Raw genomic sequence first — 26126 nt, 5'->3', positions numbered from 1 at the left:
ATATACCTAATTATTCAGTAAAGAGGATTTAGTTATTTTTAGCCTTTTTGTTGATTTTTTTTTTTTTTTTGAGATAGAAAGATAGACAGAACACAAGTGGGGCAGGGGCAGAGAGAGAGGGAGACACAGAATCTGAAGTAGGCTCCAGGCTCTGAGCTGTCAGCACAGAGCCTGACGTGGGGCTCAAACCAATGTACCACAAGATCATGACCTCAGCCAAAGTTGGATGCTTAACTGACTGAGCCATCCAGGCACCTCTATCTTTTTGTTGTTTTAGAAAGCATTGAATTTAAAAAACAAAAACAATGAAATGAAAACCTCTTTGGAGTTCACTAGGAGGGTTGCCTGGATTGATAGGGAGCATTTGGTGTCAAAGAGATTGTTGTCCATAGTGGACTAACCAGGTGAACACCACAACTGGCAAAATGATACTAAGTAATCTATTACTGTGTGGGAGTGTTAACTTGTATTAGTCATGAGTTTTTATTTTCAGTATTTCTTATGATTTGACATCTGGGGTCCTGCTGACCCTGGAGAGACTGCCCCTCCCAGGGTTAGCTAATTTCTAAATATAGCAAATAAACCATATGCAAATAAACCAACCCAGAGCTGATATCCCACTTTATAGGCTCTCACAAGGCTCTCCTTCTGGGACGCTATCCATCTGCCCTAACCACCTCAGGGCCAGGTACCCAGACAACTAGAGACAGCCCCTAATACCCTAGAGCCTGCTGACATTATTCAAAGCCAGTACTAAACCTTCCTACCTTGACTTGCCTGTTCCTTTCCAAGGAAACCACAATAAAGACTCATCCATGGTTTCCCGTCTCTCCCTCTGTCTCCTGACCAACCCTGGTGTTTCCTCAAGTGCCCCCCACCTCCACCCCATGGCATACTGCACCTTCTCCTCTTGGTAACTATGAGTCACAAACTATCTCTCTTTTCAATGGCAATCATCTCCTGATCTATTGGTCTCACTATCCATAAATAATAATAACATCTGCATTTAAAAACATAGTTCTCATATAAACTTATAAAGAAAAGGAGATAGTTCTTATAGATACAAAATAATCCCTCTTAACAAATTGATGTGCTCGTATAAGAGTTATCAATCCAGTGAAGCCCTATTCTACAAGAGAATAGGGAAGGGACAACCTCCAGTATTTTATACCTTATCATCAAAATATTCAAAGAATGCTGACCTTTAAAATATCCTATCAGAAGAGAGCATATAAAAGTCTCTTTATATTGATTTTGTTATGTTGGAGTAGAATTCTTGAACATTCTCTTAAGATCCAATATGCTTGTAATAGGAAACTTTGCAATGATTTCCTGTTGATGGTTTCTTAGCCATTAGAAATATTGGAAGTTGTTAAATACATTGTCTCAAAGTGATTATCTGTATTACATATTGAAGAGAATCATTTGACTATCAGAATGTAAAGAATTTAACTTGCTATTAGCATTAAAAAATAAAGGTTTTAAAAAACGGGAATTGTATTGGTTGTAACATATACATTTGAGATAAGTTACTTTGGTGAGTATCTCCTACAGTGGCCAAGGAGACAGGCAGGCACAATTTGAATCCATCTTGTAACAACCACACTCTATGCATTCCATTTCCTTTGTAGATCTTAGATTCGAGACAAATAATGAGACCTCTTGAACAGAGTTGTGGACAATGTTTTTATCTCTGTTTCCAATGGAGAATCTCCTGCTGCCATATGCTCTTACTCAAAGTTCTCAAAGTTCTCACTGAGGAGCCCAGTGACTGTCAGGCCATTCCTCCACCAGAGGAATAATCTTATCATACACCCCGTTTTCCATGTTTCTTGTTTCCAAATAACCTAGGCTTCCACTAAGGAATCTGGAAGTAATAGTTAAAAGTTGTGTGAGTGCCCATTACTTCATCTGAATCTAAACCACTTGGGGAGGAGTTAGTAGGCAGAACCGAACTTAATTACCTTAATGTTAAGGTAAAGAGACATAAAAACTACTGATACCACTTTAAGTAAACCCCATATACCACAGATCGCATTTAATCTCAATTTACCAAAGCTCTTTGTAAAAGTCTGTGTTGGTATGTGTAAACAATTGTTGATAAAGGTTTCCAAGCTAACTAGTTATAGACTAGAAGGAAAGAACAACATGAATTGCCAAATTGTAAGCATAATAGATAATGGCCATTCCCTGCCTGGTAGACATTCTTTCCCAACAACCACCCCATTTTCCTGCTCAGAGGGGGCAGTAACCTCTTGATCTCAGGGGAGATGGGTCTTTCCCCAGTTCCAGGAGATAAATCACAGCTGCTTTCTTGCCCAGGGTAAAGAGATTGAGTATAGGTCTAAAGAAAAAAAGGTTTAGTAAATTAAAACCTTTATAATTTTAAAGTGTAGAATAAAGGAGAAAGCCGAAAGAAGGAAGAGAAAAACCAAGAACATAATGTTAAATTTAGGCTTTTTAAAAAATTAGAGATGCTTATCAAATATATAAATAAAGGCTAATCTTTTTCTTTAACTGAGAGAGCTTAATTGCACAGAAGTAAATGTGTTTGAACAGACTGGCATGTGCTTTGAGGTCAGTACCTATAATCTCTAAACCTTTTTAAACCTCTTTGCATATCGCAGTAAGCTAGTTATCCAAAGAATAAACACAGACACTATTCTAGGCTTTTTTTTTTTTTTTGTGGCTGTTTACATTGATTATGGTTCAAAAAATAGATGACTAAGTTTCTAGTCTTTTTGCATGGAAGGTGATCATGTGTACAGATGGACACAACTTTTGAACATATTGGACTGTAAGTGGCACAGAGATGTGGATACTGTCATATTGATAGAGCAATCGTAAGAAGCCCTCCATCAGATCTTTTCAGTCATAGAGAGAAAGTCATATTAAACTCTTTTATTTATTTTTTATTTTTAATAACATTTTTAAGTGTTATTTATTTTTGAGAGAGAGAGAGAAAGAGAGACAGAGTGTTGAGTGGGGCAGGGGCAGAGAGAGAGGGAGACAGAATCTAAAGCAGGCTCCAAGCTCTGAGCTCGCAGCACAGAGCCCGACATGGGGCTTGAACCCATGAATCTGAGCCAAAGTTGGATGCTCAACCAGCTGAGCCACCCAGGCACCCCCATGTTAAACTCTTTTAAGGAAGTTGCCGAATTTTAGATTGTGGCTGCAGAAAGCCAAGGTAGGGGAGGTTCCTATAAGGAAAGGCCAGTCACCAATTCTTTGTACACTGCAAGTTCCATATCTGTCAAATGAAACTGTTGCTGCTCTTAATTGGCACAGAAAGCATGACAACGGTAAAGTCGGATGTTTTCTGTTCACCATTCCACGGTGTCCTAACAGTCTGAGAGCAAGAAACCATGACGAGAGTGTCCAAAGAACTCAGCAGTCCATGTGTATGTAACAACAGGTGACATTCTAGCTTAGAATATTAGACTCTTCTTCCTAACTGACATAACACAAAAGTGGGACAAATGATTTTGATATTGTATGTTAGCTACACAGTGTTTTGAACAATTTTAATGTTCAGTGCATTTTAATATAACTTATTATACTTTATTAGTTTAAAGAAATCAACCTAAAATAAAGTTTTATTTTTTTATTCTAACTTTATCAATCTTGGCAACAGAATTCAAGTTAATTAAGACAGATGAGTACATTCAGAGACAGGTTGACAACATGTTTTATTACGAACTTTTGCTCTTGGCTTCATTTCTGCTGACTATGAATTCCCTTAAATGTACTATTGTTCTTTCACTAGACATAAAAATTTGAGCAGTTGATGTACTTTTCAGTAGCCCATCCTAATGATTCCTCGTCTTAACGTATACTATCTTTTCCTTTATTGTAAACTTCGATAGCTTTTTGAATTTTTATTCTTATTCTATTCATATAATACCAAATTCCCATGTTTCCCTTTTCTAGAACATGTATTTCACAAATACAAATCTCCTGTATATTTATTTAGATACAATAATACAGTGTCTCTCCTTTATATTTTGTATAGGTTCAGTTAATTAGTTAACACACAAAACCAGTGAAAGATTAAGGCCTGTCAGCTTACCCAGACCACATTTTGGATTCCTTTGTACTCCTAGTGAGTACACACTCCACACCCCCGCAAGACAGTTGTATTGTCCTTGTGTGTTCAAAACGTGAAGTTCCAAAATTCAAATATGCTGATAGTGAAAGACTTATAAGCTGATTTGGTTAATTGTAAATGCATTAAAATATAGCTGAAGATTATTTGGGTTTCTTTTGGTTCTCAAGCAGTTTTTTTTTTCACACATGTGTGCGTAAGCACTTGTGTGCGCACGCGTGTCCACACCCACACACCCACACACCCACCCACCCACACACACACACACACACACACTAATAGCCAAGCAGTTTTCATTTTGACAAGCAAAAACACAGAAACTCCCATGTTACTTCTATCACCCGATCAGAGCCCAAGGCACTCTGCTCTCCGCAAAGTTTCAACCACTAAAATGTGGGGGAAGCAAAGAAAACACCACAGCAAGAACTCCAACAACTAGCAATTCCGATTTATGTCCGAAGCAGTTTTCATGTGCTTTCAGATCAGCATGGGAATTCTGTATATGAACAGCTAAGGTAATTTGGCAGCAGCAATTAATGAAAAAAAATTCCAAGAAAACAGCACTAAACTGATCACATTTCAGTGTAAGAACAGCACTGTGTCCAATCCATTGCCACAATTTGACACTGTGGAGAGCTGAATGGATCGTGACAGAAAACAAGGGTATAAATAAAACCACACGCAGTCTAGGTCCTGGCTTTGTGGTGATCTAAATATCCCCAAATTATCAAACACAATAAACAGCAATACCTGGCAATTTGTCTCCAAATTAATGAGAAAGCACCCAGCTCTCACCTTGCACAAACACACACTTCAGTGGTCAGTGACAAATGCAGGCAGCACTTGCAGGCTGGGAGACCAGAACAGCTGCTCTGTCCTGAGCGGCTTAAAGCACATTGGAGCCCGGCTCCGGTCCTACTCTCCGTTGGTTCGCTGCAGTTTCTCCCATGACTCCATCACCCAGGAATGGAAACCACTGCCCTCTCCCCAGCACTAGTGGGCTCCCCAGCTACTGAGCTCAGGTAAAAACGCTGAGTCCTGCAAGGTCGCCACAAGGTGAACATGGGCAAAAACAGTATAGGGGAAATGGAGGGACTGGCAAGGAAAGACCCTAAACTCCAGACGCTTTGCCTTTCAAGAGATTCCAAAGTCCATAAATCAGAGCTGCAACAATAGGCAGAGAATTGGTAAATCTGAAAATCCCCCAGTGGCACTGAGCCAATTTGCTAACCCAGCGGTACTCTTTAAACCGTAATCTCTCTCACTCCCTCAATCTCTGTCTCTGTCTCTGTCTCTGTCTCTGTCTCTCCACACACACACACACACACACACAGATTTTAGTGTAGCTATTCTAAATTATCCAGACGTACTTCTCAAGACAAAAAGTTTTTGTATACCCTTTCCAGGTAACAAAGCTTAAAAATTATTTACTAAAATCAAAATAAAATAACTTTATAGAGCAAACTCATTTCTGGTCCATAAACTAATTCATATTAGTGAAGTCTTGCTTTTTATGCACATACTGGACTTATGCAAACACCCTCCCACACTAAAAAGATGGTAAAGATGTATATATTCAGAGCTGATTGGCAGAATCAATGAAAATTTCTCGTAAAAATTCCTATCATCTTTTTCAAGATTAGTCTTGACATAGGCACATTTTAATCTGGAGAGGTTTCAAGAAGGAATTTCTTCCTAAAATACAGGTATGTATTTTATGTATGTATGTTCTGTATGTATATGCTATAGACAGATACAAACATGTTTATAAATGTTTCCCTGGAGAATCTCCCTGAGTGTTTATTTCTCATATTTTGGTTTTCCTATTAGAAGTGGAGAAGGAACAATTTTTTAAGCTTGCAGGTACATTTTGAAACAATTATCTTGCCTGTGTATTTTTTCTTATTGGTAAATAATTACTTACTGAAGTTTAGGTTGAGTGCATGAACAGAAAACAGTTCTCCCTTTACCACTTTCCTCTCCCCTCTTTCTCTAACCACCACCATTCACCAGCCATATGAATGTAAGCAACTCCCTGAACCTCCCAGGCATCAGTTTTGTAATCTATAAAATGGGTTTTGTTTTTTTTTACTAGTGTCTGCTTTGTCTGCCTCCTGGGATGGTGTCAGGGTGAAATGGGAGAACAAGCAAAAGCAAATGCTTTGTAAATTGTAGAACACTGGAAAAGCACAGACTTGCTGCATTTTCCTCCCTTCAGTTGCCTGTTAGTACTGGGACTAGTGAATTACTTTCCTGTTCTCAAGAAGGATTCCTTAGGCTTCACAGGAAAGTGTTTGTTTCAAGTGGTCTATAAATAGAGTTTAAGATTTCATTGAACTGCTGTTCTCCTTGGGGCGGGTCTTGATGGCAGTGACCACATGTCCAGAGTCAGTTAATTGTGAGCAACATGAGCACGTGAGCTCCGTCTGGTCTTTGAGGCAGAACCAGACCAGCTTGAAACCCTGAGAGAAAATGCTCACGTGATAGCCAGTTTCACAGTTCACCTGGGGTCAGGGTGTAGCTCAGGTATTTGAGGGAGGGGTTGCCCAAAGGGATTGAGGAAGGGGAAAGGTTGGGGTGCAATGCCAGATTCACTGCTGAGTTAATTCAGTAACAAACACTTCTGGGCATTCGTGCTGGTGTTCTAACAATTACATATGCATTATTTAGAGACTAGCTGGTTGTAGGGAGGGGGGAACCAAGAAGGAAGACTAGGGGCGCCTAGGTGGCTAGGTTGTTAAGTGTCAGACTTTGACTCTGGTCTTGATCTCGCGGTGCTGGGAGCCCCCAGTCAGGGTCCATGCTGACAGCTTAGAGCCTAGAACCTGCTTCAGATTCTGTGTCTCCCTCTCTCTCTCTGCCCCTCCCCCGCTCACACTCTGTCTCTCTCTCTCTCTCTCTCTCTCTCTCTTTCAAAAATAAATAAACATTTAAAAAAAAAAGAAGAAGGGAGACTAATGGGGAACCAGAAAGGAACTAACAATGTGAGCGCCTGTCTCACGAGACACACAGGGCTGGGAGCTTCACAGATATTCTCTGAGTTAATGCTCACAGTAGTCCTACATGGTAGTCATTATTATCCCCATTTCACAGATGAAATGAAACAGCCTGCACATTGTTACTGGTGAGTGGTGGAGCTCAAATTACTGTGGAGGTCAGCATGGCCTAGAGTCCCATATTCGGAGAAAATTGGTTTATTTATAACTTTCTTGGAAATAGAAAGGAAATAAAATTTGGTTTTCAAATAGTGGGGGTAGGGAAGGCAAGAAGGCAAATTTTCAATGAAACTTCTTGAGGTTATTTATTGGGCAAGTTAACTTTTATAAGGAGTGCAGACATTTTTTAGGAAAACGCATTTTGATTTTTTAAATAATACAGTTGTTGTAGGATACAGGGAAAACATTTTAATATATGCAAACAATTCTTTTTTTTAATAATTTGATCCTGCCTGTCTTCAAATTGTTTCTGAGGTCTTCAAGCAGATTCTGAGGTCTTTCTCTAGAGCAGAATAGCTTTCTGTTTTTCAACATCCACTAAACGCATTATTGTATTTTATTTTGTTTAAATTACTGATCCTTAGGAATGCCCACAAGAAAGCAAGGTAATGTCTTACCATTAAATGTAGCAGGAAAGTCATGTTTTCAACTGTAGTTTGGAGTATAGTAGAAGAGTCATAATTTTCAGTCCCCTGGATCTGAGGATATTCATAAAATGTCAGATTCGTTCTACCTATTTTATTTGAAAGCAGAGGCAGGGACCAAACTGCAGCCCTACATGGTATCTGTTTTGGCTGCCCCCCACTTTTTAAGATTTTTAAAATGTTTATTTATTTTTTGAGGGAGAGAGAGAGAGAGAAATAGTGTGCAGGTGGGGGAGGGATAGAGAGAGAGAGGGAGACACAGAATCCGAACCAGGCTCCAGGCTCTGAGCTGTCAGCACAGAGCCTGAAGCGGGGCTCGAATCCACGAACCGTGAGATCATGACCTGAGCCCAAGTTGGACGCTTAACCACTGAGCCACCCAGGGGCCCCTTGGCTGTCCCCTTTTTAAGTGGCATTCCCAGCTGAAGTTGTATATGCAAGCCAATTCATATCATATCCTATATTCCTGCCTTTGATCTCTCCCTTTTCTAGATTTTCGAAATCTTTTCTGAGAATGCCAGTGTCTAATTATACCTCTGCTTTTAACATTGCCATCTGCAAAGTGCACCATCCAAAATGCCTTCATAAAACTAGCCTTCTCCTTCTTCCTAAATCTAGTTTTAGAAAGAAAACGATTCGTCTGGCAGTCTTGCAGATAGAATCAGTTTGTCTCAGATATTTTTATTAAAGAGAAAAGTATAACTGGGCCACTAAGTTAGTAATAAGTCAAAATAAATAGTGGAAAAAGGGAATAAATGCAGGTACTTTAATATCAATTTTTCAAGTTAAATTATGAATGGAAAAAACAAAACCACAGCATCCTACACAACCGATCAACCCACGTAAAAGTAGACCAGGGACCTTCAGTTACTTGCTCATTTCCTTGCTACTTTTGCTTACAATATACATTTTGGCACTCACTACAACCCCCTTGTTCTCATGGAATCATATTTAACTAAAGAGGAAGTGAAATAAAGGAGTGAATCTATTGGGAAGCTGATAATGACAAATACAACATTTGGTAAAGTAAAAAGGCTGCTTTGTCTCATTCCCAAACCCATCTTATTTCTGAATGAAAAAAAAGGATGAACAGCCAGTCAAAATTATTTTTTTTTAAAAAAGAAAGAAAAGAAACTATTGAAGCAAGCTTTCAATTATCTCTCATGTCATAAATAATACAAATGAAAACAGTTTTTGGCACTTTCTTTGAATTATAAATTTGTCGCATTAAGGTATTTTGCTTTTCAAACACCACAGGTAGTGTTTGCCTGAGTGTAATTCCACAGGAGGAAATAAAAGCACATTGCCTCCTCACTTTCTTGATCTAAGAACTTTCATTTCTTTATTTAAATTTTGAAATCCTTGTTTCAGAAGCACATCTTGAAAAGAAACTTGGTTAAAGTTCAAATGTACGAAGAAGAAGGCATTTGGAAACAGGGGTCAACATTAGTAATAGGTGAAGAAAGTAAATAAGATGTTCTGGTTAATAATGACATCTCTCTGGGGTTCCTGGGTGGCTCAGTCAGTTTAGCATCTGACTCTTGATTTCAGCTCAGGTCATGATCTCGCAGTCATGAGATTGAACCCTGTGTTTTGTGTGGAGTCTGCTTAAGATTTTCTCTCCTTCTCCCTCTGCCCCTTTCCCTCCCTCTCTCTCCCTCTGTGTCTGTATCTCTCTCACAAAAAGAAAGAAAGAAAGAAAGAAAGAAAGAAAGAAAGAAAGAAAGAGAGAAAGAAAATGACATCTTCCTGATGTGTCTAGTGGCAGTGTTTACCTTCATACTCAAGGAGGTCTGGCTTGAAATCCATAGAATCCCTCCTGCTGGAGGGAACTGGGTTCATGGATAAGCAGGATGGAGTTGTTTCCAATTTGCAACCAAAGAGAAAAAGTATTTTTCTAACACATTTTTCCCTTTCACTCCCTTTAATTCGATTCCTTTCCTTAGGCCTTAGAAACAACCCCACATGATAATACCTATTAGCCATGGAGAGTAATTACTGTTAAAACAATAAAGGTCGCTTTGGGAAAAATTTAGAGTAATCTGAAAGGTATAAGTTTTTAGCATTTCAAGCATTTTGTGTGGATGCTTAAAGATATGTATGTGAAGTCTCTTACTCCAAATATAGTTAAAATCATGAAATTGAACACTTCCTAATTTACTATATTTTTAAACATAATTTTTTTATTGAATGGTAATTTTTCCTGGATGCAAAAAGATGTACCTATTAATGCCTTTTCTACTCTAAGATGTGATGAATCACTGCCTTGGTTTTGCTGAAAGCTTTCCTAAATACATTCAAGAAGTTTTTGAAAAAGAAATACTTACAAGAATGCATAAAGAGGGAAAAACCCTGGAAATTATCCCTTTATGAACACAGGGGAAGGAATTCCTGAGTGTTTTTAGTTGCTATCATTTGTTTAGTTATTACATCATTATTTACTACATTCCCATGCCCTGCTTTACCTCCCCATGACTTATTATATTTTATAACTGAAAGTATTTTTTTAACTCTATACATTTTTTTTAATTAAAAAAACATTTTTTGAGAGAGAGACAAAGTGTGAGTGGGAGAGGGGCAGAAAGAGAGGGAGACACAGAATCCAAAGCAGAATCCAAACCTGTCAGCTCAGAGCCCAATGCGGGGCTCAAACCCACAGACTACAAGATCATGACCTGAGCTGAAGTTGGACGCTTAACCTACTGAGCCACCCAGGTGCCCATACTGGAAGTCTTTTCATCCCCTTTACCTTTTTTGCTCAGTCCCCCAATTCCCTCCCCTCTGTCAATCACCAGTTTGTTTGTATTCATGAGTCTGTTTCTGCTTGTTTGTCTGTTTTTTAGATTCCACATATAAGTAGAATCACATGGTATTTGTTTTTGTCTGTCTGACTTATTTCACTTAGCATTTACACCCTCTAGATACATCCATGCTATTGCAAATGGCTACATAATATTTTTCCTGGCCATGTAATATTCTTGTGTGCGTGTACGCGTGCATGCGTGTGTGTGTGTGTGTGTGTATTAACATCTTCTTTATCCATTCGTTCATCTACTGGTGGACACAGGTTGCCTCCAAATCTTTGCTGTTACAAATAATGTTGCAGTTAACGTAGGAGTGCACCTGTCCTTTTGGATTAGTATTCTCATTTTCTTCAGATAAATATGCAGAAGTAAAATTGCTGGATCATATAGTAGTCCTATTTTTAATTTGGGGGGGAACCTCCATATGCATTTCTGTAGTGGCTATAGTATTTTGCATTCCCACCAACAATGCACAATGTTCCCTTTTCTTCACATCTTTGCCAACATTTGTTATTTCTTGTCTTTTTCTAGCCATTCTGACAGGTGTGAGGTGATATCTCATTATGGTTCTGACTTGTAATTCCCTTATGATTAGTGATGTTGAGCATCTTTCCATGTGTCTATTGGCCATCTGTAGGTCTTCTTTGGAAAAAATCTCTATTCAGGTCCTCTGCCCTTTATTTAATCAGACTGTTTGGTATTTTGGTGTTGAGTTATTTAAGTTCTTTGTATATTTTGGATATTAGCCTCTTATGGATATAACATTTGTAAATATCTCTTCCTATTCAGTAGGTTGTTTTTTTCTTTTGTTGATGGTTTCCTTCACTGTGCAGAAGCTTTTTATTTTGATATAGTCTCAATTGTTTATTTTTGCTTTTGCTTCCCTTGCCTGAGGAGACAGATCCAAAAAAATATTACTGAGACTGATGTCCAAGAGTTTACTGTTCATGTTTTCTTTCAGAAGTTTTATGGCTTTCGGTCTTATATTTAGGTCTTTAATCTTTTTTCAGTTTAATTTTGAGTATGGTGTTAAGAAAGTGATCCAGTTTCATTATTTTGCATAGAGATGTCCATTTTTCCCCAATACCATTTATTGAAAAGACTATCTTTTCCCCACTGCATATTCTTATTTCCTTTGTTGTAGATTAATTGACCATATAAGCAAGGGTTTATTTCTGGACTGCCTATTTTGTTCCACTGATCTGTTTTTATTTTTGTGCCAGTACCATACTGTTTTGATTACTATAGCTTTGCAGTATATCTTGAAATCTGGAATTGTGATCCCTCCAGCTTTGTTCTTCTTTCTCAAGATATGTCATAGTAGAATAATAAATGAAATTTAGAGCACTATTTAGGAGCTTTTAAATGCTTTATGGTACATTTAATGAGTAAAGTATATTAGAAAACAGTGTATATAATGTTATCTGAATTTTATATTATATATTTAATAATACAGAAAAACCTGAAGTTTTAATCTCTAGATACTGAGATTATAGTAAGTTTATTTTCTTCCCGATCTTTTTCCATTTTATAGTGTCTTACAAGGGCCATTACTACCATGTAGAAGAAGGCAAGGAAGGAAGGAAGGAAGGAAGGAAGGAAGGAAGGAAGGAAGGAAGGAAGGAAGGAAAGACAAGAAAAGAAAAAATCAGCATGTTTGGGCATATTTCTTGATAAAGCAAATTCACCATGTTTACAATCTCTGTACTTGGAAAAATTCAGTCTCCAGAGCTTTTATCACCATAACTCTCACTATTTGCATTAAAAATATTCATGAGCACACATAAAAAAATTCTAGATGCTCTACTATTATAACGTATGGAAAATGTAGAATAGTCTCACTCATTTTTAAAATATTAAAAAAGGAGATAGAGGAAATGGCAGGTATGTGTATAACCTCAAATATAGAGAACGGATATGGTGCAAATATAAACAGCCTGATATACATTCATGACAATATCATAATAATTTGGGGATGAGTGCTTATTTCAAGAAGCAGAATGATAAGCTAAAATCTTTATGTGACCAGGAAAATCTATTGTCTTCTAAAATATGATCTTGATTTAGCACATAATTTAGGGAGATCTCTTCCGTAATGTCAATATAAATTTCTTTAAGGTGAGCAGGGTACCAGGGGGTGAGATTGAATTGCTGATGATAGGCCTTACTTGCACTTTTGTTTGTGTTTCATATATCTTTCTGACGTAGGAACCAGTTGGTGGAGAACTCAGGCTTAAAGAAAATAAACAAACATCATCCTGTTCATTAAATGGCAGACTTGGGTCCTTGGTGTAGATAGAAGGCTTGACACCTGTCAAGAATATTTGAACACAGCCTAAGATTCATTCACTTGCTACTGCTTTATCTGTTTGCTTGCTAAAATAACACTTGAGCACCTGGAAAAATAGCAAGACCAAATCCACATAAATCGAGCATTTTACTTTTCAATAGTTAAGTCATAGCCATATATTTTTGGTTTTAAATTTTGATGGTGAACTCTGCCACTTACCAACTGAGCAATCCTGGGCAAATCACTTCCCTCCCTAGGTCTCAATTTCCTTACCTGTCAAATGAGATCCCACCCAGATAGTGGATGTTGAAATGGCACGTAAACTGAGAATCTAAGGAATTGTCATTATATAATCTGCTCTAAATTTTGCAACTTTGGTGTTATATTGATTATCACTGATTTTAAAATGAGCTCCGTAGCTTTTCCTGCTAGGAAGTATAAATAATAGCATAATATAAAGACATATTACCATCAATTCATTCCAATATTTATTCATAAAGCACAGTATAAAGGAAGGACATCAAAAAACTGAATTCATAAGCCCTCAAGACAGCCTCCTTAGCTGCACAACTTTTCAAACTGGCTCAAGAGTGGTTCTCAAAATATTTCTTCTGATAACTACTTTCTTCCACAAGTCCCATGGCATTCCCCATTAAAACAACAACAAAAAAGAATCTGTATAATGGCAAACAATCTGTTATGAAGAGGGCTATTGCAACATCTTGAGAGAGAGGGCAAGACCAGGAATGAACAAATGGGCACAAGCAATAGTGGAGGTAATAAACATCTCTACCCACAACGGGGATCAATAAATGTTGTTAACTGGCTGTAGAGAAGAAAAAACAAATGATGTCACTGAGGAGAAAGAAGAATAGGAAAGGAAGCTAAAGTGGAGGCCTATTTCTTCCTAATGAAAAGATGTACAAAACAAAGTTTATACTTCCTCAAGAAAGTTTTGAATGTTATGGTTTCAATTATATTAGAAGCAGGGTGGGGTGTATTTAAAGGGATCTGTTGACATCTAATTGAGATTCTTTTGATGATAAAAACAATCACCCCCTGTTGTGATCCTGAATGTTAGAAAAATGAAATTTTAGAGTGGAACCAACTTAGAAGTGGCATGAATATAAGAGGCAGTGGAGATGGTAGATAATAGGGTGCACTCCTTGAATACCAAGTCTCTCTGGGCTGGGAAGTTCATTGCCTTTGACCAAGACTATCTCCATCCATATTCAGTAGTTGCTGAATCTCAAGTTCTGGGATAAACTCACCCCTAGGATGAGGAATAATGGGAAAACATCTGCTAACGGGAAGAAAAGCTTTAAGATTTGCATCACTTAAAGATTTTTATTAAGAATATTTTATATAATTTGCAACTCAGCATCTTGGGACAAAGCCTTTTGACCCACACTAGTTACATGTCTAGGGATCATTGCAGATGCTGCCATTTTTAATAGCCAATAAACTTCTCAAGAAAGACATAAAAATCATAGGATCTCAGCATTAGAAAAGATGCCAGTGGCCACGTAGTTCAAATCTTTATCTTATTACTAAGTTAAAGATATTCATTAAACAATATTTTTCCTGTTCACTAGAGCAGAGGGTTAATGTAGGAAGCCAAGTGTTCCAAACCTTTCATGAATATGGAAATACTGAGACAGTATTGATTAAGAGATCTTCATACTCTCTTTTCTGTGTCAATGATTTTATTAACATTTAATTTCTTGTGGCAATACCTCAAATTTCCAGTAAACATTTGCTATAATAATTCTATAGCTCTATAACTAAAAGAAAAATGACAGCCTAGAAACATTTTTTTTTGTTTGATTGGGGTGAGAGAATGAAATGTTGGTGGTTAGCCAGCTTGTAGTCAAACAATTTAATACTTTTATTAGGACCATTTATAGCATTATGAAAGTAGAGCACCACTAGAATATGAGGCAACAGAAGTTTGAGGATGAAAGATGCTCTCTATAATACCATTGGAAAATTAATTTGTGCAAAGAAGTCCAGAAAAGGAAGAAACTGAGGCATAAAAGAGCAAAGTGACTTGACAGATCACTCAGCCCTGTTAAGTGGAGGAACTATAAGCAGAAATTCAGGTTACTGCCTCCAGAGTCCATGCTGCTGAGGCCTGTGCTGTGCCACATTATGAAATATAGTGCATGTGCCTGTACCTTGCTTTAATTATGATCAAAAACAAAGTGGATAGCACCACAGTCTTACAGAGCTCCAGTGTTACCCAAGATATTATCCCTATTATTTCATCTGTGAAAAAATTGAATCATATAAAGGGTAAGGGCATTTCTCAAAGTCACAGAGCTATTTGGTGCTGAAAATTAAAGATGAAGAAGATACTAACAAAGTTGGTAATTCACTTATATCAAAAGCAAAGCTGAAATTTTTAAAAAGAAACTCTCAGTAATAATGTCTACCATTTATTAAGCATTAGTTATATTCCAAGGATTTTACATACATTTTTATTATCTTCCCAACAGCCCTGAGAGATAGATTCATTTTATCTCATTTTATAATCCTCATGTTACAGATGAGGATAATTGAGTCTCAAAAATTTAAGTAGCTTGCCCCAAATTACATACCTAGCAGGTGATGAATCAGGATTCAACTCCAAAGACCATGTACTTTCAAAATACCTTTGGGGGACCCAAGGGGATATTTCAATGCTGGGAGTTGAATACAGAGAAATGAGAGAAAGAGAAATCTCATTGCTAGGCATACATGTTCCCTGCCCTTCGCAGTCTATCTTTGGCATTTCCCCTCCCCCCTACCCAGAACTAACCCACTTGTACCACTTATCACTCCTCAGGTTTGAAAAGTCCCATTCTTGCCATTCTACCAACAGCTTCCTTTATCTTCTAAGACTGCCTCTCCAGGATGTTCTGTAAGCCAGAAACTTTATACAACAATAAAGGGTGTTAGAATTGAGCACTGGAAGTCCACAGTAGATTCTGTACTTGAAAAAAGGGAAGGGGTTCTTTAGCGGAGAATGGTAAATAAACTTCTACATGTACAAATATATTCAGTTGCATTGTCACTTTTTATAAGTGACTAAGCATTAAATAAAATAAAGCATTTCTCTGTCTTACCTAAAATACTTATTTAATGAATCACACGAATAATGCATTTATTGTCTATGTAGTGAACACCCTGATATATGAATCTCAATATAACTAGCTAGATATGATTGTTTCTTTTCCTAATTTTATATAATACCTTCTTTCTCACCTTTATTCAAATGGAAGGGCTCGTTTTGTATTTGAATTTAAACTCCTTTCAATATGTAATACAGAAATCCATAAAATGTTAATAATGTTGATAATGGGGAGGAGGAAGAAAGATGGTGGTGGAGTAGGAGGACCCTAGGATCACCTTGTCCCATTAATACAACTGGATAACTACCAAATCATCCTACATGCCCCAGACATCAACCTGAAGACTGGCAGAACAAACTTCACAACTTAAGGTAGAAAAGAGGTCACACTGAAGAAGGTAGGAAGTGTGGAGATAAGGCTTGAGAGAGAAATGGATCATGGCCACTGCAGTGGAGAGCGAACTTGAAAAGGGTGAGGGACACACTGGCACACAGGGGAGTGCATGGGTAAAAGGAAGCCCCACTGCAATTGACTTAGAAAGCGAGAGAACCCAAATTTCATGAGTTCTTGAATCAGCAGGGCTTAAAGCCTGGAGTTTTAAAGGGCTTGGCTGGGATAGAGCCCATAGGCATTGGGGCTGCTTTTGGTGAGAAGGCAGGGCAAACAGCATGCAGACATACAGCATGGAAACAATGATCTGAAGAGTGCCTGGGTTACACAGTGGGGAGGTTAGTTGTTCATCTTGGAATTTGTCACAGAGAGGCAGCATTCATGTAGAGACCCCTCCAGGAACAAAGGAACTGGCAGGCACCATTCACCTCCCTTGCCTCTTATCATAAACACAGAGCCATCTGCAGGAACCAGATGTTTAGGAAGCAACCTAAGTTGCTTACACAAGACCCATCACCACACCCCGTGCTCCAGTGGAACCGCTCTTCCCAGTCAAGCTTGCCTCAGTCCCAGCATGTCGAACTCCCTCCTTCAGAAGATCAGCCCAAACCCCTGCCAGCACTGTGTCTCCTGATGAGGGTGTTTTGCAAGGCTTCATTTCTGGTGCAAGTGACAACAGGGTTCATTTCACAAGAAGACAAGAGCACACACCCAGTTAAAATGCACCGCATTCAGGCCAGGGACCAAACACTGCCCGCAACAGGCAAAAAGAGCCTCTGCAAATGACTGGCCTGAAGAATGAAGCAGCCAGGACACAACACCAGAGCACACACAGCACACATTGGACACATTCCTTGAAGCACCAGGCCCTGGGGAACAGGGAACACTACACTGCAGGGCACTGTAGGACCTCTTCTTCATAAAGCCATTACCCTCAAGAACAGGAAATGTAGCTGACTTTCCTAACACAGAAAAAGAGGCAAAAAGACTTAGACAAAATGAGAAGACAGAGGATTTTATCCCAAATAAAGGAAAAGGCCAAGGCCTTTTGAAACAGATATAAGTAACATGCTTGATAGAGAATTTAAAGCAATGATCATAAGGATGCTCACTGGACTTGAGAAAAAAAATGGAGGATATCAGTAAGACCATTAACACAGAGATAAGGAATGAAAAAGCAGGATAAAGGGCTCGATAAACAAAATGAGAAACATATTTGATGGAATGAACAGCAGCCTGGAAGAAGCAGAGGAATGAATTAATGACCTAGGAGACAGAGTAATGGGAAGTAATCAAGCTGAACAAAAGAGAGAAAGAAGAACTACACAAAACAAGAATAGACTTAGGCAACTCAGGGACTCCATCAAATGTAATAACATTTGCACTATAGGAACCCCAGAAGAAGAGAGAAAGGGGGCAGAGAATTTATTTGGAGACATAACGGCTGAAAACTTCCCTAATCTGGGGGAGTAAACAGATATCCAGATCTATGAAGCCCAGAGAACCCCCAATATAATCAACAAAAACAGATCCACACCAAGACATATTGTAATTAAAATGGCAAAATACAATGGTAAAGAAAAAATATTAAAAACAGCAAGACAGAAGAAGACAGTTGTATACAAAGGATACCCCATAAAGCTACCAGAGGATTTTTCAGCAGAAGCTTTCTAAGCCAAAAAGGAGTGGCATGATATATTCAAAGTGATGAATGGGAAAAACCACAAAAACAACCACAAAACAAGTAACAACATGGCAATAAATTCATATCTATCAATAATTACTTTGAATGTAAATGGACTAAATGCTCCAATCAAAAAATATAGGGCAATAGAGTGAATAAGAAAACAAGACCCATCTATATGGGTCTTATATCCCTATAAGGGATCTTATATCCCTATAAGAGATCTTATATCCCTATAAGAGATTCATTTCAGACTTAAAGATATCTGAAGGTTGAATGTGAAGGGCATGGAGAAACATTTATCATGCACATGGATGTCATAGAAAGCCAGAGTAGCGATACTTAGATTGATCAAAATAGACTTTAAAACAAAGACTATGATAAGAGATAAAGAAGGGACACCATATAATAATAAAGGGGACAATCCAACAAGAAGATATAACAATTGTATATATTTATGCATCCAACACAGAGCACCCAAATACATAAAAAAGTTAATAACAAACAAAGTTGGGGCACATGGGTGGCTCAGTCGGTTAAGCATCGGACTCTTGATTTTGTCTCAGGTCATGATTTCAAGGTTCGTGACTCTGAGCCCTGCACTGGGCTCCATGCTGTGATTCTCTCTCTCCCTCTCTCTCTGCCCCTCCCCTGCTCATGCACACTGTCTCTCAAAATAAATAAATAAACTTAAAAAAAATAACAAACACAAAGAAACTAATCAATAATATTACAATAATAGTAAGGGACTTTAAACACCCCATTTACATCAATTGACAGATCATCTAAACAGAAAATCAACAAGGAAACAATAGCTTTGAATGTCACACTAGGTAAGATGGATTTAACAGATATATTCAGAACATTCCATCCTAAAACAGCAGAATACACATTCTTTTCAAATGCACATGCAACATTCTCCAGAAATGATCATATATTAGGTCACAAAATAAACTTCAACAAATTGAAAAAGATCAAAATCATACCATGCATTTTTTTAACCATAATGCTATAAAATTAGAAGTGAGCAAGAAAAAATCTAGAAAGATCACAAATACTTGGAGGTTAAATAACATGTTACTAAACAATGAATGAGTCAACCAGGATATCAAAGAAGAAATTAAAAACTAAATAGAAACAAATGGAAATGAAAAAAAATGGTCCCAAGCCTCTAGGATACAGCAAAAGTGATTCTAAGATATGTCCTTGGAGGCAAGGGAAACAAAAGCAAAAATGAACTATTGGGATATCATCAAGATAAAAATCTCCTGCACAGCTAAGGAAACAATCAACAAAACCAAAAGACAATCTATAGAATGGGAGAAAGTATTTGCAAATGACATATCCAATAAAGGGTTAGTATCCAAGATACATAAAGAAGTTATAAAACTCAACACCCAAAAACAAATAATCCAACTAAAAAATGGGCAGAAGAAATGAGCAGACATTTTGCCAAAGAAGACATACAAAGAGTCTGCAGACACATAAAATGACACTCATCATCATTATCATCAGGGAAATTCAAATCAAAACTATAATGAGATATTACCTCACACCTCTCAGAATGGCTAAAATCAACAACACAAGAAACAACAAGTATTGATGAGGATGGGGAGAAAAAGGAACCTTCTTGCACTGTTGGTGGGAATGCAATCTGGTATAGCCACCATGGAAAACACTATGGAGGTTCTTCAAAAAGTTAAAAAAAGAACTGCCCTACAATCCAGCAATTGTACTGCTGAGTACTTACCCAAAGAATACCAAAACACTAATTCAAACGGATACATGCACCCCAATGTTTATAGCAGCATTATTTACAATAGCCAAGATACAGAAACAGCCAAGTATCCATTGATTGATACATGGGTAAAGAAGATGTGATAGATGATATAGATATAGATATAGATGATATATATATAGATGATTACATATATAGATGATTACATATAGATATAAATATAGATATAGATATAGATAGATGTAGATAGATATAGATACAGATATAGATACAGATAGATATAGACACACACAATGGAATATTATTCAGCCATAAAAAGAATGAAAGCTTGCCATTTGCAATGACATGGATAAAGCTAGAGAGTATATTGCTAAGTGAAGTAAGTCAGAGAAAGACAAATATTATATGATTTCACTCATATATCGAATTTAATAAACCAAATGAACGAGCAAAGGGGCAAAAAGAGAGAAAGACAAACCAAGAAACAGACTCTTATCCATAGAGAACAAACTGATGGTTTCCAGAAGGGAGGTGCATGGGGCGATGGGTAAAATAGGGGTTGGGGATTAAGGAGTACACTTATTGTGATGAGCATTGGGTGATTAAAATAATAAAAAAAAAGATGTTAACAATGGTGGCTAGATATATGTCAATAAATGTTTATAGTGATGACTGAAAAATCTGTCTTTGATCCTGTTTGTCACTGTATTAATAAAATGCCCTTCTGTCCTAGACTTGTTAACCATAGGGCTGGCCTTTCCCCAAAACTTTAAGAGTGTTGTTGGTAAAGATTTTCTACCCAAGGCTTATGATAGCTACTAACCTTAAATCTGATGAAGGGTTGGAGAGATTATATGAATGATTCTACAGTGACCCTTTCCATGACTTCCAAGAAGGCATAATCTCCAGTTCCTATGTAAAAAAAGCTTGTTTTCTGTTCACAGATTAATCTTTAAAATCATCTAACTTCTCTCATCAAAGAAAGCCTTATTTATTTATTTATTTATTTATTTATTTATTTATTTATTTTTTAATTTTTTTTATTTTTTATTTTTTTTGCTTTACTCAATTGCTATTCCTTTCGGTCTTTTTCTTTTATAATTAAAGCAGATAATGACTAACATATGGACATTTAGATTACAGAATAGGAATGAAAAGTAAAATTCAGAATCTCAAAACAAGACTAAGAAAGAGCTGCCTCACCAGGGCCAACTTTCTTTAATTCTAGATTCATAGTTCACACGGTTAGGATAATTTATCTTGATCTTCCTTCTCTCTGAAAACATTTAGGAACAAAATATTATAAATGGGCAGAGGGGAACCAGAGGGGAGGAAATACTTTAGAATATCTAGAAATGTAGCTTTCAGACTACCTCTCCCTGGGATAGACTAAGAAACGCTGGCAACTAGCAGCATAATTCCTTTTTACCTGAGCAACTGAAGAAGCATCCAAGGAAATAAGATGTCAGTGACTGAGGGATTCACACTGAAAGAAGAAAGGGTAACGTGGTAGGGTGGTTGAAAGGAAGCTAACTAAGAAAACAGTGCTGATCAGAGAGGTAGTCACTGCCTGCCAGGACACCGAACTTGAATGCTAAGGTCTGAAAATGCCGATTCATCAACTCTAGGACTTATTTAACATTGAGGATCTTGCTTTATATCGATGCCTGCTACCTAATATTTTCAAAAGTATCACACTGAAGTAAGAAGCACATTTTTGGAATGGGGGCAAATACAAGAAAGATGGGACATCCAGTCTCTTTCATGACAAGAAGAAACAACTCTGTAAAACTGTTAACAAGTAAATAAAAATAGGTGTTAGAGTTAGTTAGTTAGTTAGTTAGTTAGTTAGTAAGGAAAAACTCTTTGGCTCCCAAAGAGAGAGATCAAATTTGTGTTTATGAAGGCTCATGGAAAGGAAAATTGTTTGGGGGAGGGGGTGGGCAGTGATGAGAGACAGAGACAAAGAAAAATGCATAGTAGATGAGAGACCAAAGTTGCCACCCTTAAGGTCAGAAAAGTTACTGAAATATTGGGGCTTAAATGTCCCAGGGAGAGAATAAAAACTGGAGGAGAATAGTGACATGACACAGCTCTTGGCCGGTCCCTAGACCTCTGGGCTTCAAGGCTGGACAAAGACCCAAAGCCCCAGTGATCTTGGCATGGAAGCAGCAGAATCATCCATCATCAGGACACTATGTGGTTTGGTCATTGATCATTTCAGCGTGGTATGAGTTAAAGACCTGAGTCCTGTCCATGAAATTTTAACACAGCCCCATGTTTGGGAGTGGGAAAGATGATATGAGGAGGAACAATAATGGCTAAGACTGAATTTTTATTTCTTCAATATCCTGGTGACTTGAATTTCAGTTTGATTTAAGATAATTAGAAAAACAATGGAACTGATTGGCACTGAGTCAGTAAGAAGGTTAACATTACACTGTTAACAAATATTTTAAAGTTTTGCAAAATATACAAGGCTCTCTAACTTGAAGACAGTAATATTAGTTGGAGATATTTTTCTGACAACGAAGGGCCTTTGATTTGGTTAAAAAGGTAAATATAGTTGTTCTAGAACTGTAGAAGATAGGTCTTCTGTTAGGTTTTTCTCTACCACCTGAAAAAATGTAGGTCTTTATCCAGATTGATGTAAAATGATTAGTATTGGGAAAAAGCCATATGTAGCAAAACTGCCTATTTTGAGAGAGTCACTAGCTTTCTCTTAATTACCTAATTCTAGAAATATATTGTATTCCATTTTACAGATGAAAAATTAGAACTAGAGATTATCCAAATGAATTTATGAAAATAATAATAGTTTAATGAGAGACCTGGTGAAAAATCTTTATTTCTTCACTCTCATTTCTGTACTTGTCTTATCAGATATCAAGGGACCATGTAGCAACCTTCCCCTGAATTCCTAACCTAACCCCAATTAGGAAAACAAGTCACTTCCATAGAGAACAATTATTACACAATTGAGTATGTCATTTACTTCAGGCATGTTAGGACTGTTCCCTAAAGCCTTCTCTCAAATGCACTGAGAAGTAGAATGTATAATTTAGGCCATGTAATTCGTGATTGTCAAACACTGCTGCCAAATACAAAATGGTTTCAATAATGGCCCTGCTCTACAAACTAAGCCGCAGTGAACTTTAACTTCATTGGCAGAGAACATCGTTTCCCTGTTAAGAAGCAGGTGACGGAATCTCCCAAACATACATTCTCTGAGAATCAACCTCAAGCTCTACCCCCTGTTCCTCACGTTGGATCAGTGGAAACCTACTGAAGACTTACAACCCATTTAATTTATCACTCCTTCCGGTCAGTAGTGAAATATATTCAGTTGGAAACCATTAGACTAAACCAAGTTGGAACACGTTTAATTTCGAAATCCAAACATCATGTTTGCTGAGGAATCTTAAAGTCTGGACAAATGAAGCAGTTAAATGAGGTAAGCTTTTGGAATAAAATGGATATAATGCTGCCTATATAAGAGACAATAAGAGTTCGTCTGAGGAAGAGGTATTTAATCTGGGAGCCGTGGATATAGCACGAATGGCCTTCAGAGAGCCTAGGAAGCCCTCCCTGAAATCATATCCAAAATTCCTTGATTATGTGCACAAGTGAATTTTTCTGAGAGATTATTCTGACTGTGCATTAAATTTCCCAAAAAGTGTGTTAAGAACAACCCTCAAGGGTTTGGACGCTGCTAGGTTCTGGCTGACCTCTTTCTTGAAGCTCAAAGTTGATCAACATGACTCTTTGTGGAGCAAGCAAAATTAATGAGTGCTAATGGAGCATTAACACAAGGCCAAAAGAAAAATCTGAAGCTCAGAAAATTTACATTTTAATGTGCTGGCACACCTGAGTAAAGTCTTTCAAATCATAACGTCTTTGGTACTAACCCTACACAGCAGGGGAACCGTTTGTGATCAAGACACATTTTAATATAATCCCTTATCAACACGGCTGAGGAGAGGATTTTACATCTTTCTATTCCAGATGGTGCCATTTTATCAGAGTTTCACTCCTTGGTATTCTCAGTTAATTAAAGTCCTTACTGTTTGTTAATGGCAGATTGGTGCAGCAAAAATGACTCCAGAACAGATGTTGGCAAATTTGTCAAAGCGGCTGGATAATCATCTTGACTGCTCTGAAGGACTATTCCATTTCACCCACACTGAACTCTCGCAGGACCTAAATAGCACCTTTACCTTTACCATTTTTTAAAAGGGAGGCAAGGAGAAGGGATGGTGGTGAGAAGGGGAAGAGCAACAGCCAGATCCTTTGTCAAAGTCATCCACTTTGCAAGGAATGAAGGCATTTCAACAGTTTCAAATGCAAAAGTATAATGATGATATATTTTTTATGAGACTCTCCCTATCAGTCTTACTGCAGGCTCCCTAATCAACTTGCACTCATGTTTGCTATAAACTTGCAACTCAAATAAATCTCACACTTTTATTCTTGTTTTGTCAGAATGTATCTGCAATTAATATGGCAGCCTACTATAACCAAAGAGAAAAAGAAAAAGAAATGGTGAGAAGCCATTGATTCATACACACACACACACACACACACACACACACACACACACACAAACAACCAAAGCTAGGGCAGGCACCCTGTTCCATCTCCAACACTGGATATTTAAACTCAGATTTGCAGAGGGGGACTTTTGAATATTGTCTGTCCTTTGGCAATTTCAGACCACTGTCTATTGCTAATGCCTACAAGAGAAAAACTTAAGAAAGAGCTAGAATAGACAGATTTCATTAGAATAAAATAAAATAATTTGACAAATACAAAGCCCTGTTACAGATGCCATAGCTTTTAAAAAATAATTGAGATTTCTCAGAAATCCATCGATTTGTGATATAACAGTGAAAACATCTTTCTCTAGCCTAGTAATTTGATTTGTATTTCTGAGCTGCCTACTCCATGTGTGTGTGACTGTGTGTATGCGTGTGTGTGTGTGTGTGTGTGTGCTTTAAATAAACCAAATCACTTAGGTACTGTTGGTAGTATTACCTAGCTCTCTTAAAGCGAAGACAAACAATCTCCTTTCAGCTAAATCATTATGTGTTTTTTGGTGATTCATAAAAATCTCATTTTTATACAGAATTTGTATCTAAATTTTGCATAGGATATTATAGTTTAGTATATATTGCAACTATTGATAGAAGTACAGAATATCGTATAAGACCTCCTGTAAAGATGGGGAAGAGCTGCAGCAAAGAAACACTAAAGTATGCACCAAAGTTTTTGGGGCCAAAAAAACTAGATCTCCACTTCCTTCCGTACCAAACTTTGTTACTATAAAGCTCATCATAATAAACTCTACAAAACTTTAAAGATTTTCCTAAATCTAATAATACATATAGTCCTATTTCATAAAGTCCTACTTAAAAAATTTGTCTATTTATAAAAATAATTTCTTGCTGGGATTAGAAATGGAATGCTTATATTTGTTATAAATGAGAATGTTTCAAAACCATTAAGAGCCTCTCACTCTAATAAAAATATGCAAAGAGCCACGGCACACAACTTTTAAAGTCATTTTATATGACCCCTGCCCCGTGGTAGGGTGCATAGTAAATTACTCAGAAAGGAGGTGTGAACTACCTTTTAAATAACCAACCCGAGTAAATGACAGAAGGGATATTGTGGCTATAAATTCTAGAAACACAATAATATCTCAACATTTAAAAAGGTTTGGAAGTAAATTAAGCTTCCAGCCCATGAAACAGAAGAGAAATATGCAAACACAAAGCGAAGAAGCAGAGGAAGAAGAAAAAAGAAGACTGGATGAAGGAGGGAAGGATGAAGAAGAGGAGGAGAACAATAGCAACATGAGCATCATAATAAAGATACAAAAAATATTTCAAGGTGTACGTATCAGTATTAACCTAGTTCCTTGGTGGTCTGGTGAAAGCATTTCCTGACTGTACTCTGCTTCACCCCAACAATGGGGAGGAGGCCCTGGTAGGGATCCATAGTAGTCAGAAAATATATTAAGCTCTATTTTAACTAAGAAAAATGTTACCAGCAGTTTAGCACACTTTTAAGCACACTCTATAGCTCTAGTATTTTCTAGTATTCATGGAAAACTCAACCAGTAGAAGGGGTAACTGTAACTACCCATGTACTCACATATAAGCCTCAACAAGCACAGAAGCCAGATCCAGATGTATCATCCTGGTATTCTGAAGTTTACATGAATGTGCTTACAACATACAGTGCTAAGAACTACATGTTCCCACTCTGTGTCACACAATCAATACACCTTAATAGATCATTTGTTTTTATCTTCGTCAAGTATTTTTAAATAATTATTATTGCTTTGTCAATGTGGAAAC

General features: G+C 37.4%; 1 protein-coding gene across 7 annotated transcripts in view; it reads right to left on the bottom strand.

Annotated features, from left to right (window-relative positions):
• The window catches only part of ARHGAP24 (Rho GTPase activating protein 24), a 662544-nt gene that overhangs the window by 164441 nt on the left and 471977 nt on the right, over positions 1 to 26126 (bottom strand). Inside the window, exon 1 of one of the 7 annotated variants that reach the window (XM_078445949.2) lies at positions 4856 to 7009. The exons of 5 other annotated variants lie outside the window; for them this stretch is intronic. The gene's annotated coding sequence lies outside the window, so the exon portion shown is untranslated. Of the gene's footprint in view, positions 1 to 4855; positions 7010 to 26126 lie in introns of those variants that run through there. One more of the 7 variants, XM_078445948.2, reaches the window with a different exon arrangement.

This window comes from Panthera onca, chromosome B1, assembly GCF_046562875.1.
Source record: "Panthera onca isolate mPanOnc1 chromosome B1, mPanOnc1 haplotype 2, whole genome shotgun sequence".
In the NCBI taxonomy this organism is placed as follows: Eukaryota; Metazoa; Chordata; class Mammalia; order Carnivora; family Felidae; genus Panthera; species Panthera onca.
Note: the sequence above shows the minus strand (reverse complement) of the source record. Positions and strands in the feature narration are given on the sequence as shown.